Here is a 12,792-nt window from a genome sequence, read left to right on the forward strand (position 1 = left end):
CCCGCTCATTCTTTTGAATCTCTTTTTAAGGACATTCTTTTGAGTCCAGCATTTAAATTTGTAGTTGGTCTTCTCTTCATATATGAAGTGTACAATGAAGAAAGTTTATCGACTGTGTCACTATTTCTTGGTACAGCAAACCTGACTATCTCGGTTACCTAGTCTTTCCCGTTCTCTGTCTCCTCTGCTCATCGGTGGTGACGTAGTGTTGTTCTATTGTTGTTGTGTTAATCGACAACAATGTAAATGGTTGTCCTACCAATGAGATTTCGCGTGTGGAGCATGTTGACTTATGCTGTGAGTTACTGTTCTTACAAAGCTACTGTGGGAGTTCCAATCATTAACATGAAAAGTAAAGGAAAGCTTATTGCAGCGCGATGGGTAGCGGAGAAACAGACAGATGGCTATCTATTGCATATGCGACAGATAGCTGCCTGTCGCCTACGTGAGAAGGTGGGGAAATTCAGCCCATTTATTATATTCATGCAAATTCAATTTGTTTCTTAACTCCACCAACATATTCATTGATTAATCTCATTTTTCTTTTTATATTTCTTCGCATTAGTGCCTTGATCCTGACTTATATTTAAGACATGTCTCACCTACCCGATAATATCAATGTATTTTCCATTAGTCCCTAAATAAAAACTCGTAGAAAGAATGGTGGAGCAAGCTAAATAACTTTAATTAAAAGAAATAGCTTATGAGAAAATAATGAGGACAAAACTAGTTCATGCACGTCTGTTACATGAGCCACACGAATCCTAACTGGTTTACCTAGCTATGTGAAGATTAGGCACAACCCACACACACCTCAATGGTTGTTTGAGATAGTAGAACGATGGATAATACATCTTAATCTCCATATCATAAAACACTGCCTACTTTCTATCCTCATAATACCTAGGAAAGAAAATCTTGTTGCCATGCCCACCTTCTGGAGACGCCACGGCATAGACGTCCTGATGTCCAGAAAGAGAACTGCACCGCTAATGTCCTCCACCTTGATGCGTGACAACTTTGTCTCGTCGAGCTTGAACACCCGTGGTGGTTCAGCAGCACCACAAGAACATAGATACCAACTCCCCTTTTAGCTCAACCAAGTAGCAGGATCCACTACTATGGTCAGTGGCGTAGGCAGCATTCTCAACCTGGGTATTCATTGTAAAAGAACATAGATATTTCTTAGCTGGGATAGTGTGTACCGTACTACTGTGGCTCTATATATGTATTAACACTGAAAGTATACTTATAGTAGAGCTTTGGCCCGAAATCATGGGTATTCACGTGAATACTTATGAATACCCCTAGCTACGCCACTGACTATGGTCATGATTGAAGAGATACAACTTGGCATGGATTGGTTCCGGCTTGTTGAGAATTTTCCATGCGCTTTTAGGATCTTTGCTTCCAGGTCAAAGACATCAACGTTACCCTTCCTACCTAAGCAGTAGAACTTCCCACGAAACAAGACTGGATTATTGTACGCTATCGGGAATGATGATACGTGGTACTCAAACTCATGCTCGCTCCATCGGTCTTCTCCATGCTTCCATGTATAAATGCTAACGAACTCTCCATTGTGAGTACTAGTGATTCCGAAGAATAAACAATCTAGAGACACCGGGATCGACAAGAATGAGATGCCATCATAGTTATAATGTTCATCAAACATTAGTGTATCTTCCACCAAGTCCCCGATGAATGAATTTACAATGAAGATATCATTGTATTTGGATCCACCTGAGGAGCGAAAGATGTGGTGTTCTACGGGTTATACGCCGGTTTCAAATGTCCCTACTCGCAAGGTGTACTCCTTATCTTGTAGAGGATCAAACATATTGCACGCCATCAAACATTGGTGGATCTTCCACCAAGTCCCCGGTGAATAAATTTATGATGAAGATGTCATTGTATTCGAAGCCACTTGAGGAGAGAAAGATGTGGTGTTCTACGGGTTCTATATCAGTTTCAAATGTCCCTACTCGTAGGGTGTACTCCTTATCTCGTAGAGGATTGAACATCTTGCACGTCCTATCTTGCAAAAAACTCAAATGTCCCTACTCGCAGGGTGTACTCCTTCTCTGGTAGAGGATTGAACATCTTGCATGCCCCATCTTGCAAAAAAAAAGAGATCCAATCTATTCTAGGAGGAACTAGACGGTTTTTCATTAAGAAGAAAATAGGAATCCAAATTTGAGCTGGAGGGGACATGAATTTGGGTGGTTAGAATGCACGACCGCACCTCCCATCTTAACTAGTTGAGCTAGATTCACTTCTTTGCACACCCCATCTTGATTTGAGCAGTGCATGAACCATGGCCAAACCTTTGCTTTTCAACAATGGCGGAGCAAGGCCCGGCCACCCTAGGCCGTTGTCCGGGCTCCCCGGCTACTTGCGCTTTAGGCCCAAAGGCTAAGTATAGAGCAAAAGGCCAGTGCTGAGGGACGCCACCGCTGCTTCCACTCCCGTTCCCAGGCGTCATGGAGCGAGAGTGCTCGAGGGTTGCAGACTTGCGGCACGGAGGATGAGAGACCGATGAGATGCCATTACTCCATGACGGGGAGGCCGAAGCGACAGTCTGCACGTCGACCTCAACCCAATCGGTTCCTACGTCCGCCCCAACCCTTCTTCGTTATCTCTCTGTCCTGTCTCTTTTCCAATCTCCAATCAATTTGACCTCCCCGAGCTACTGCGACACTGCGTCTAGTGAGAGAGAGGAACTGCGGTTGGCAGTGGCCGGTGGTCAAAGTCCGATGAGGCAGAGGTAATTAATTTGAATAATTTCAGTTAGCTAATATGCATAGGTTAATTTCAGTTATCTAATATGTACAGGTTGCATCTTTTTATTTAGGGAATTAGGGATGAGGCGTTTTTTGGTTGATAGAAGGACCTCTCCTCATGCTGATGCTAGTGGTGGTGGAAGTAATGAACCTGAAAGAAATCTAAACATAGAAGAGCCACATGAAGCTCTAGGTCATCTGGAACCAGAACCAAACATGGACAATTTCACCAGTGAGTTTAATCCTAATGAAATTGTATGTGATCCAGCTCTTAGAAAACAAATATATGAGTATGCCCCTGAAATTCAAGATGGAGAGCATACATATTGAAAGGTCCATCACAACCAACAAATATATTGAAAGATCCAGGTTCAAGGGGCTTTTCTGTGGGTTGGTATAAGAAATATAATTGGTTAGAATATAGTGAATCCAAAGATGTTGGTTATTGCTTTTATTGCTTCCTTTTCAAGCATCCGGGGAGGGCACAGCATTTTGGTTATGATGTATTTAACAAAATTGGCTGGAGAGATTGGAAACATGCATACAAAGCATTACCTGAACATGTTAGTGGTGTAGGTAGTGCTCACAACAAGTGTGTTCAGAAATATGATGACTTTAAAATCAAAGACAGAGTGTGTAGAGAGTATTAAACAGAGCTAGTAAAGAATCGGAAGAATTATACCAAACTTGTTTAACTTCTACTTTATGATGTTCAAGATATCTCTTAAAGCAAGGCCTAGCTTTTCGTGGGCATGATGAATCTTCTTCCTCTTTGAACAAAGGCAATCTTATTCCTCTTTGAACAAAGGCAATCTCTCAAAGACAATGAAAAAGTTAGGAATGGCTATGATCAAGGTGGCTTAAATTCTAAGATGACTTCCCATGATATCCAAAAGGATCTTGCAAGGTGTTGTGCAGAAGAAATAACTGAAGCAATTATGGAAGAGATTGGTAATAGGCCATTCTCTGTTCTCATTGATGAATCACGTGATATATCAGTAAAAGAGCAAATGGCTATTATTTTAAGGTTAGCAACTAGTATATTGTGTCAGTTTTATTATAGTTGTGTAATCTGTACAATATTTAGTTTTATTAGTGTTTTGTTTAATTGTTGCATGCATGTGAATTATAAAGGGAATGTTGTTTAAAGATTTCTTGCTCTTGCACATGTCAAAGAGACTACAGCTGATGCATTAAAGGAAGCATTGCTTGCGGTCCTTGATAGGCACAAATTATCAGTTTCTCGAATACGAGGGCAAGGATATGATGGGGCTTCGAATATGAGAGGTGAATTTAATGGACTGCAAAAAAAGATTCTAGATGAAAACTCATATGCATTCTATGTCCACTGTTTTACCCATTAGTTACAGCTGGTTGTTGTTTCTATTGCGAATTGTTGCTCTTCTGTCAATGATTTCTTTGAGTATATATCTTTCATTGTAACCACAACAAGTACATCTTGCAAGAGAAAGGACAAACTAATTGAAAACCAGCGTCAAAATACTTTGCGGTCTATAGAAATTGGCGAGGTACCTACAGGAAGAGGCTTGAATCAAGAAATTGTCCTTGCTAGGCCTGGGGATACTAGATGGGGTTCGCATCATGTTACGTTAGTTCGCTTGTCCCAAATGTGGGACTCAGTGATAAAGGTCCTTCAAATAGTTAATAAAGATGTACGAGTGCCAAATCAAGCAGCTGGTTTGATAAAAAAATGGAATGCCTTGAATTTGTTTCTATTATGGTGCTTATGTTAAAGTTGCTTGGCATCACAAATGAGCTCTCACACGCCTTACAAACAAAAGGTCTCAATATTGTTAATGCTCTTGAGGTTAGTTCTTATTCAGTTGTTCCCTTTCTTACAATATTGCTTTTCTCACAATATTAGTATTCCTTTTGCTATTAATCTGATTGCACTATATACTTCAATTGTAGCTTATCCATGATGTAAAAGCTCAATTTATCACCATGAGAGAAAGTGGCTGGGATAACTTATTTGATGAGGCAAGACAATTTTGTGATCTAAATGGTATTCCTATTCCAAATATGGTTAAGGAAATACCAATGAGAGGTCGTTCAAGGCGTGATGGATTTACCATTACTAATCTTCATCATTATCGTGTTGGGATTTTCTATGTTGTTTTTTATAAAATATGTGCTGAGTGAATCATCAGTTTTGTGAAGTGACAACGGAGCTATTGATGTGCTTTTCTTGTCTTGATCCAAAGAACTCTTTCTCTAGTTTTGATGTCAACAAGCTTGCTCGGCTTGCTGAAATTTATGATGAGGATTTCTCAAATCATGAACGTGGAGTCATAAGGGGATAATTGGAGACATATATTCTTCATGTAAGGAGGCATGCTGCCTTTGTTAATTGCAAAGATATTGCAAGTTTGTCCCACAAAATGGTTGAAACTGAAAAACATTTGCTTTTTCCATTGGTCTACAAGCTCATTGAATTGGCATTGTTGGTGCTGGTGTCAACAACAACGGTTGAAAGGGCTTTCTCAGCTACGAAGACTATCAAGTCTAAATCCCGTAATAAGATTGTTGATGATTGATTCAACAACTTGATGGTGTGCTATATTGAGCGAGAACTATTCAATTCACTTGATGAAGTTACTGTTCTTCGGCGGTTTCAAAACTTGAAGAGTCCAAGATGCAGCTGCCTCGTAACCCTGCTCGTGTGCAGCCGTAGTTACCAAATAGGATTTAGGTTTATTTTTTGTGTTTCATTATCTAAGTCTTGAAATTGTGTATAAAAAATCATTTTAATATCTTAATTTGAATCTATCATGATTTCCTAATATTATAAGTATATTATGCTTGTCATTGTTAGCTCGGCGTATTGTCTCGCGCAGGCTCTCTAAAATTCCTGGCTCCGCCACTGCTTTTCAAGTTGACGTGCAAGCCGACTTGCTCCGTGTTGCTTGGAAAATGGAAACCTTGCTCCATGACGTGCAAGCTCTGGTCCGACGGGTCGACGAGGGTCAGTGTCTTGCCGCGTGTTGCTTGGACGAGCCATGGCCTCGTGCCGAAGCCCGCCGGCAGCGAGCTCTCTTCTTCTGCAGCCATCCTGTATTCCAGTTATCGCCTTTGTGCGCGGTGAACTTGAGACCGCGAGTATATATCCTGTTCCCCAACGTCGCGGAGTCTCTTTGGTAGGTTTGTGCTCGGATTGATTGTTCGCCATATATACATGCACGCAAAATCATCTGAGACGATGGCTAGGAGCCAAGGACTGTACAGAGCTCATGTCCGTAACCAACTTCAACTTGGACGAGGAAATTGGCTTCTCGTTCATGTGCAACTGCCGATGATGCAGCCGGCGTGTGCCACGATTCGGAGACAAAGATTTACTGCATACCCCACCGTATTATCGTCTCATCATAGAATTAGGATTGGGCAAACAAAAGCGCGAGAGCTTTCGGATATTGTCTGGGTGGACAGGCTTTCGTGCCAACGCGTTCTGCAATGATCATCAGTTCGTAGAGTTCCAAATCCAACAATCCAAGAAAAACCTGAATAATCGTGCTACCCAAACGTGTCCTGAAGTCCCCGATCCATAAAGGAAGTTGGTTGGGTCGCAGATCCGCGGGGCCACGCCCACACGGCACACCTCCCGGCTGCCGCCGCCACCGCGGCGCGCGCTCTGCCGAGCCGAGCTGGAACATGGCAAATCGGCAAGGATTTATTTCACGCGGCGACTGGTGGATGGGCGGGTTGGGTTTGACGGCGCCCGCGGGTCAGCTTGGCAGGTGAACACAGGTCGACGTGTGCATGGGCGTTGCGCGGCACGGCACGGGGGCGTACGTGTGCGCGCCTGTGCGTGCGCCAGTGCTGGACGGCGACCGGGGTTGTAGCTTTGTTTCCCCAGCACCTCACATGCGAAGGCCGGCCGCCTCTCGATTTCGGTTTCCGGGCCCGGGGCCCGTCTCCCTTCGATCGCGACGTCGGCGCCTAACGGACGCGCGACGGTCGCGAAACAGCGGCCTCGCTCTCGTCGGCAACCATCTGCGCGCGTGTGTCGGCTGGATGGTGCTGCTGGGTTTGTGTCGGGGAGATGGCTTCCATGGTCAGAAAGGTTACAGTTTGGGTTGTTCTTACAGCAGATTACGCTTCATGCCACTCTTTTGTACTGAACTACAGTCATAACCTCATGCAGAGTAGAATCTATTAATCTAAAAATGCCAAAACGACCTGCAATTTGGAACGAAGAAAGTAGTGCACTATTAAAGCATACTTAGATACACCTAATCCTTTTTTCTAAAATTATTCATGCGGTTTTGCACCACTATTAATTCAGAATCTTACTATTATTAATTATTATTAATTTGAAACTTCGTAAAAGTGCCTCCATGTTAATCCTCACAAGAAACGCTAAAATGATATATATATATATATATATCCTAAAAATTCTCACAAATCCTCACAAGAAACGCTAAAAATGATATATATATATATATATCCTAAAATTCTCACAAATCAGAAATATATCCTAAAAATTCTCACAAATCCTCAGAAGAAATGCTAAAAAAATGATATAATTGTATTTATAATGTTTTGTAAAAAAGTTAACCACGTTGCCATTACGAAAAAATAGGTCAAAGTAACCCTCTAACCTATATACAAATAACCCGCATATGCTATTATAAAAATAAACCTAAAGTTTAATATTAATCTAAAATACGTGTCTATGATATTATGAAAAAATAATATAAAGTAACCCTCTAAATTTGCATGTACATTACTTACATATAATATTATTAAAACAAACTAAAGTAATACCTAAATCTGCATCTAAATTTGTTCTATTATTATAAAAATCTCAAACCACATCAATTTATGGTTCTAAATTATATATATTTATCTATCATAATTAATATTAAAATATTAATGTAATGGGAATGTATATTCTGTTGGAAACAAATATGGGTATATACATTCTCGTGGTCATGATCCATGTGGAGACACGTCATGAAAGCCACGTCTAAACAAGAGAGGGGCGTTCGGCCATTTGACGGGCCTTTGCATCCAGTCCGGGAGTCAATGTAAGACGCATGATTTATACTAATTCAAGGCCGCTAGGCACCCTACATCCAACCAACGAGCCCTCGGAGTCTCCACAACGGGAGAGCCCTCCGATGGGTTGCCCTAATGAATGTTTGTCTTCTATTATTATACAGTCCTCCTTATGGAGGGTTACGAATGACCGGATTAGTGACAAGAGGAGGTTAATGGGAGCCACAAAATTCTCAACAAGAATCGAAGCCTATGTCCCAAATTTCAACCCAAAAACTCTCTCTTCTAACAATCACCAAGATCACGTACTGATCCTAGGAGTGATGCTAGGAGAGCCTAGAAGCAATGCAGAAGCAAAGGCGAAAGCTCCGAGGCAAAACAACACTCGAGCACTTGATGTGCCAAAATTTGTCGGATATCCCGGCACATTGTCGGAACACTTTGGTACTAGGTCTATCGGATACTTCAGCACCCAGTTGTAATACTTCAGTACTGGGTCTATCAGATATTCTGACATCTTGTTGGAATGCTCCGGTACTGGGTCTATCGAATATTCCAACACCCTATCAGATATTATGGTACTGGGTCTATCGGATATTCTGGCATCTTGTCGGATACTCCGGCAAAAGGTTTATATCTTGATAAAATCAACTGTTGGGTGTAGCTTATCAACCCCCGAGCTTTGGAATGATTAAATAATCAATTCAAGGGTCTAGCGAGCTTTAGTCTTCACGTCAGTCGTCGTCTGAGTAGTTTTGCGACGTCCAGCCCCCGAGCTTATGAGCCAGGTGAGCCATAGGAGCCACATTGAGTAGTTATTTGGCGCTTAGCCCCTGAGCTTGGAAGCGAGCTAAGCTATTGGAGGTACGCTGAGAGTCCTAGAGAGTCATCGCTGAAGCTTGACTAAAAAAAGAGATGCATACATTATGTAGCATATTTGTACAATATTGAAACTACTGAAATTTATTCAGTGATGAATCTAATGTAAATGTTGTGTACATACTCTTGTTTTGGCTATATTTCTCCCGAGTAGTTAGCCTATTACATTTAGGCTCTCAGTCCCTATTTAGCCATTGCCACTGCGTATGAGATCTTTATCTCGTGTACGCATACTGGAACTGCTGCTACGCGTCTGAGATCTTTGTCTCATGTACGTGTCCTAGTGTTTATACATGACAGAAGATCCGAGGCTTTCATGAATTAGGACGTGTTCTACTCAAGTAGATTAGTGACCGCTAAGATAAAGACATTGAAAATAAGTAGTCGACATTATGACAAAAAGAGAGCATGATTGTGCTTAAAGTAGTCATTGAGACTTTTCTATCTTTTGGCGAGGAGAGCGCGTGTTTGCCGCGCATAGGATTTGTGCCTCCTTAAGGTGTAGCTGCTGTGAGCCTCCAGCACTCAGTGCACCATACCCGTGACCATAGCCTCCGTAATTCGATGTACCAAGCCCGTGGCTATCGGTCAACATACTCTAGGAGTAGTCGGCAAAGTGTAGCTCTGAAGGGTAATTCTAGTCGAGAGGCGTACACAAATAAGTAGTCAGCACGTTGCCCTGCATGCGGAAAACAAGCTGGAAAAATTATATAAAATAATTAGAAAAGTGACTTAGCTTGATTCATGGATGATTGTCGATAAAGCCGTGGTGATCATCAGTGAAGCCGCAACGGTTGTTGATGAAGCCGACTAGTCGGAATCGATTTCGACTAGTTGTCGACGGTATGAGGCCCGCCCTCAACTAGTTTTCTTATCGAGACGAGTAGTCGGCGGCGAGTCGATACGGTCGGACATCGGGGTAGCAGTGCTTTCGTACATCTCTTGTGTGCACCAAGCGAAGATCTTAAAGTCTTCTAGTACTCCCCTGTTTGCGCATAGCATAAAACTTTGAATTTTTTTCTTTTCCGGCAAGGACAAAGCGGGCAGTAGCAAATCTCTTCCCTGATTAATTCTCTCACCTTGGAACTTACGCCACAATGGTGTTTCTGAATTCTTACTCACTATAGATGGAAATAGCCGGATCCGAAGCAGATTCGCAGGTGATTCGACTAGGATACGAAAAAATAATTCCGCCTTTGATATTGATGCGTGAACAGCAGCTGGGGAATTGCTCCACTCTGCTTCAGACTTGGCAGCATGCGACCTTGGACGGTAACACGAAATCGATTTCACGTCCGTCTTGTACTTATGGAGAATTTTGCCGAGCCAACGAGTTGTGATTTGATCAGCTTGTTACAGCAATATGCCGTACCAAGGAGATTGATCTTGTTGATGATGAGATCCTTCAAGCTCGCTCGATGATCTCATGATCACCCCTACCTGGCACGCCAGATGTCGATGTTTTATACCTGGCAACCTACCGAGGGGTGTGCCGAGGTAGTAGATTGGTTGGTGAGGGACCACCGGACCTGGAACTCGAAGGTAAAGTGAGGACACAAGACACGGATTTATACAGGTTCGGACCACCAGAGTAGCGTAATACACTACGTCCTGCTTGGGGTGTTGTATATTCTGCCCTCACTTGGGTGTTGTTTGGTGTTGAGGATTTGGTCCTCTGTTGTGGTTCAGGTTGATCCTGAGGTGGTTCTCTATCTGCCGATCTAGGTACCCCCGTCCTGCTTTATATACTCCAGGGGACGAGATTACTAGTCAGTTACAAGGTAGGAGTTCTATTAGGATAACAAGGGAATTCTAGTAGGAGTTCGCCTTCTTCCTTCCTTGTAGGTACCGGGGATCTATCCCTGATAGGCACCCCATTGGATACTCCGGCACCTGCTAGTAGAGCCCCGAAAAGAATATGAAACTCAAGTCAATGCCCCAAAAACCATTCGTGCCAAAACCTCTTGAAAAGAATGAAAATCGGAAAGAAATAGCTCTGAAAATAGCAAAAATCCTAGATAGCAACAGACGAGAAGGAGATGAAGTTGGAGCACGGGATTCAAATAAACTTTTAGTAACTCCACGAGGAATTCACCTATACATGAAAGATCAAGAGTTCAAGAACCACCATCTCTTCTCTCCTCTCTTCTTGGTATCATGGGAGTTTTTTTAGACCATGGGTATGGTTGGGTGCAAATGACGAACATGCCCCTTGAGTTAGTGGTAGTACACTTTTCATCAGCATATTTGTTTTTAATAGATCTTCTTGTGTGGGCCCATAAGGGCTAAGATCAACATCTTGAACTTCTGGCATATTGTTTATAGGTCTTATGTGAGTAGTGTTGTTAGGATCCCCTATGAGTATGATTGCCTAAGCTTTAACGGTGTTGTGTGTTTAGAAGCCCAGTTAAGGGCTCAAACTTTGTCTCTAGGAGTTTGGGAGTATGTTGAGGGTCCAGTTTTAGTCTTTGGGAGTCTAGGAGTATAAGAATACGTTGAGGGTCCTAGACTCAATCTTTAGGAGTCTAGGAGTATGTTGAGGGCTCCTAACTTATTCTCAAGGATTATGTTGAAATAAGTCCTAGACTTCTCTGGGAGTCTGGGAGTATGCTGAGGGCCCCTAACTTAGCCTTTCGGAGTCAAGTCCTCAAGGCCCCTTGACCTATATTCATGGATTATGTTTCTAAAGCTTAAAGATATATCTCCAACAGTATAAATCATGACCATGTACATACATGTAAAGGAAATGATGAAAATATCAATTTCCATGTTAAACACAACTCGAACTAAGTGGATGAAACCATATATAGAGTTATTTCTAATCAAAAGTCTATCATAATGGATAAATATAAGTACATATCTATATGAGAATTGTGTTAGAATAATTAACAAATAAGATAGAGAGGGCAGCTTAAGCAATTTTGATTGTTAGCTAGGCCCTTATTTTTCATGAATTTCTAATAATTAATTATGTATATCAAAATTACTAGACAGTGTGTTAGCATGATTTGCATAGCAAGATTTCCCGATATCATTGTGATCTAAGATTTTAATGACTTAATCATTCTTCAAAATAACTTTGTTAGTAACAATGATACAGTTCTCATTAACTATTCATACTTACCACTTACCTTAGGGCCTAGACCCTCACCAGATCTATCTAGGCCTAAAATATAGAGATCAAATCAAAGAGAATTGGTAAACCTTTAAGACCCGATGAATTCTAGTAGGCCTAAGGCCTTCATTTGCTTTGGCAGCCCGTCTACATGCCATGCTATCCAGAGAGTCCAATGCTCCCTGTATTGATTCTTATTTGAGGCATGATAGTAAAAAAAAGCTAAGGCGGTTCATTGTGGATATATTCTATATCTCACGGATACGCTTATGTGTCGTGTTGCAGCATATAACAGTCAGATCCTACTACTGTTTATTATTTATCTATCTTCATGATATTGTTACTATAATTGCAATACTTTATATTAGAGATATTGCCTGCATAGCCGTAAGATGTTGATTCTTAGCCTAGGGATATCATCGGTATATCTTCATTACAAGAAATCTTCCGACTAGTAACGAACCAAAAAGTGTCATAAACGCGTTTTTTACGTCATAAACCATGATTTATGATGTGGGAGTGACGAAAACCTTTCATTATTAGTCGAGCGTCATATACCGCGACTGGTGACTTTTCTTATTTCGGTGCATCACTAAGATAATGACGAATGAAAATCCATCCCACATGTTGTCATAAAACTATTTTGGAGGTTGTGTCACGTTGGACAAGAATCCAACATGGCTCCGACGTGGCAGGGGTGTTATGATGATTTCGAATCGTCAGAAATTGAAGCTCGGTCCATTTTAGCCCAATTTAGGTTTCCGCGCTAATTTATGGGCCAAAAAATATTTGTTGAACGTCATATTGGCCTTTTTTTAGGCCCTAGCCCATCTAACAAAGAGCCATTATTGCATTTCATAGTAGCATATTGGGCCGTCACTAGTAGATTTTTTGTCTATGGCAATAGTGAAAAAACGTTGTAATATGGTAAAATCATGGCAATAGGTACCAATTGCAACAATGGCACTTTGGTTGGCAGCCGTGGCAATTACTTTC

This window comes from Setaria viridis, chromosome 6 (assembly GCF_005286985.2).
Source record: "Setaria viridis chromosome 6, Setaria_viridis_v4.0, whole genome shotgun sequence".
Taxonomy (NCBI): Eukaryota; Viridiplantae; Streptophyta; class Magnoliopsida; order Poales; family Poaceae; genus Setaria; species Setaria viridis.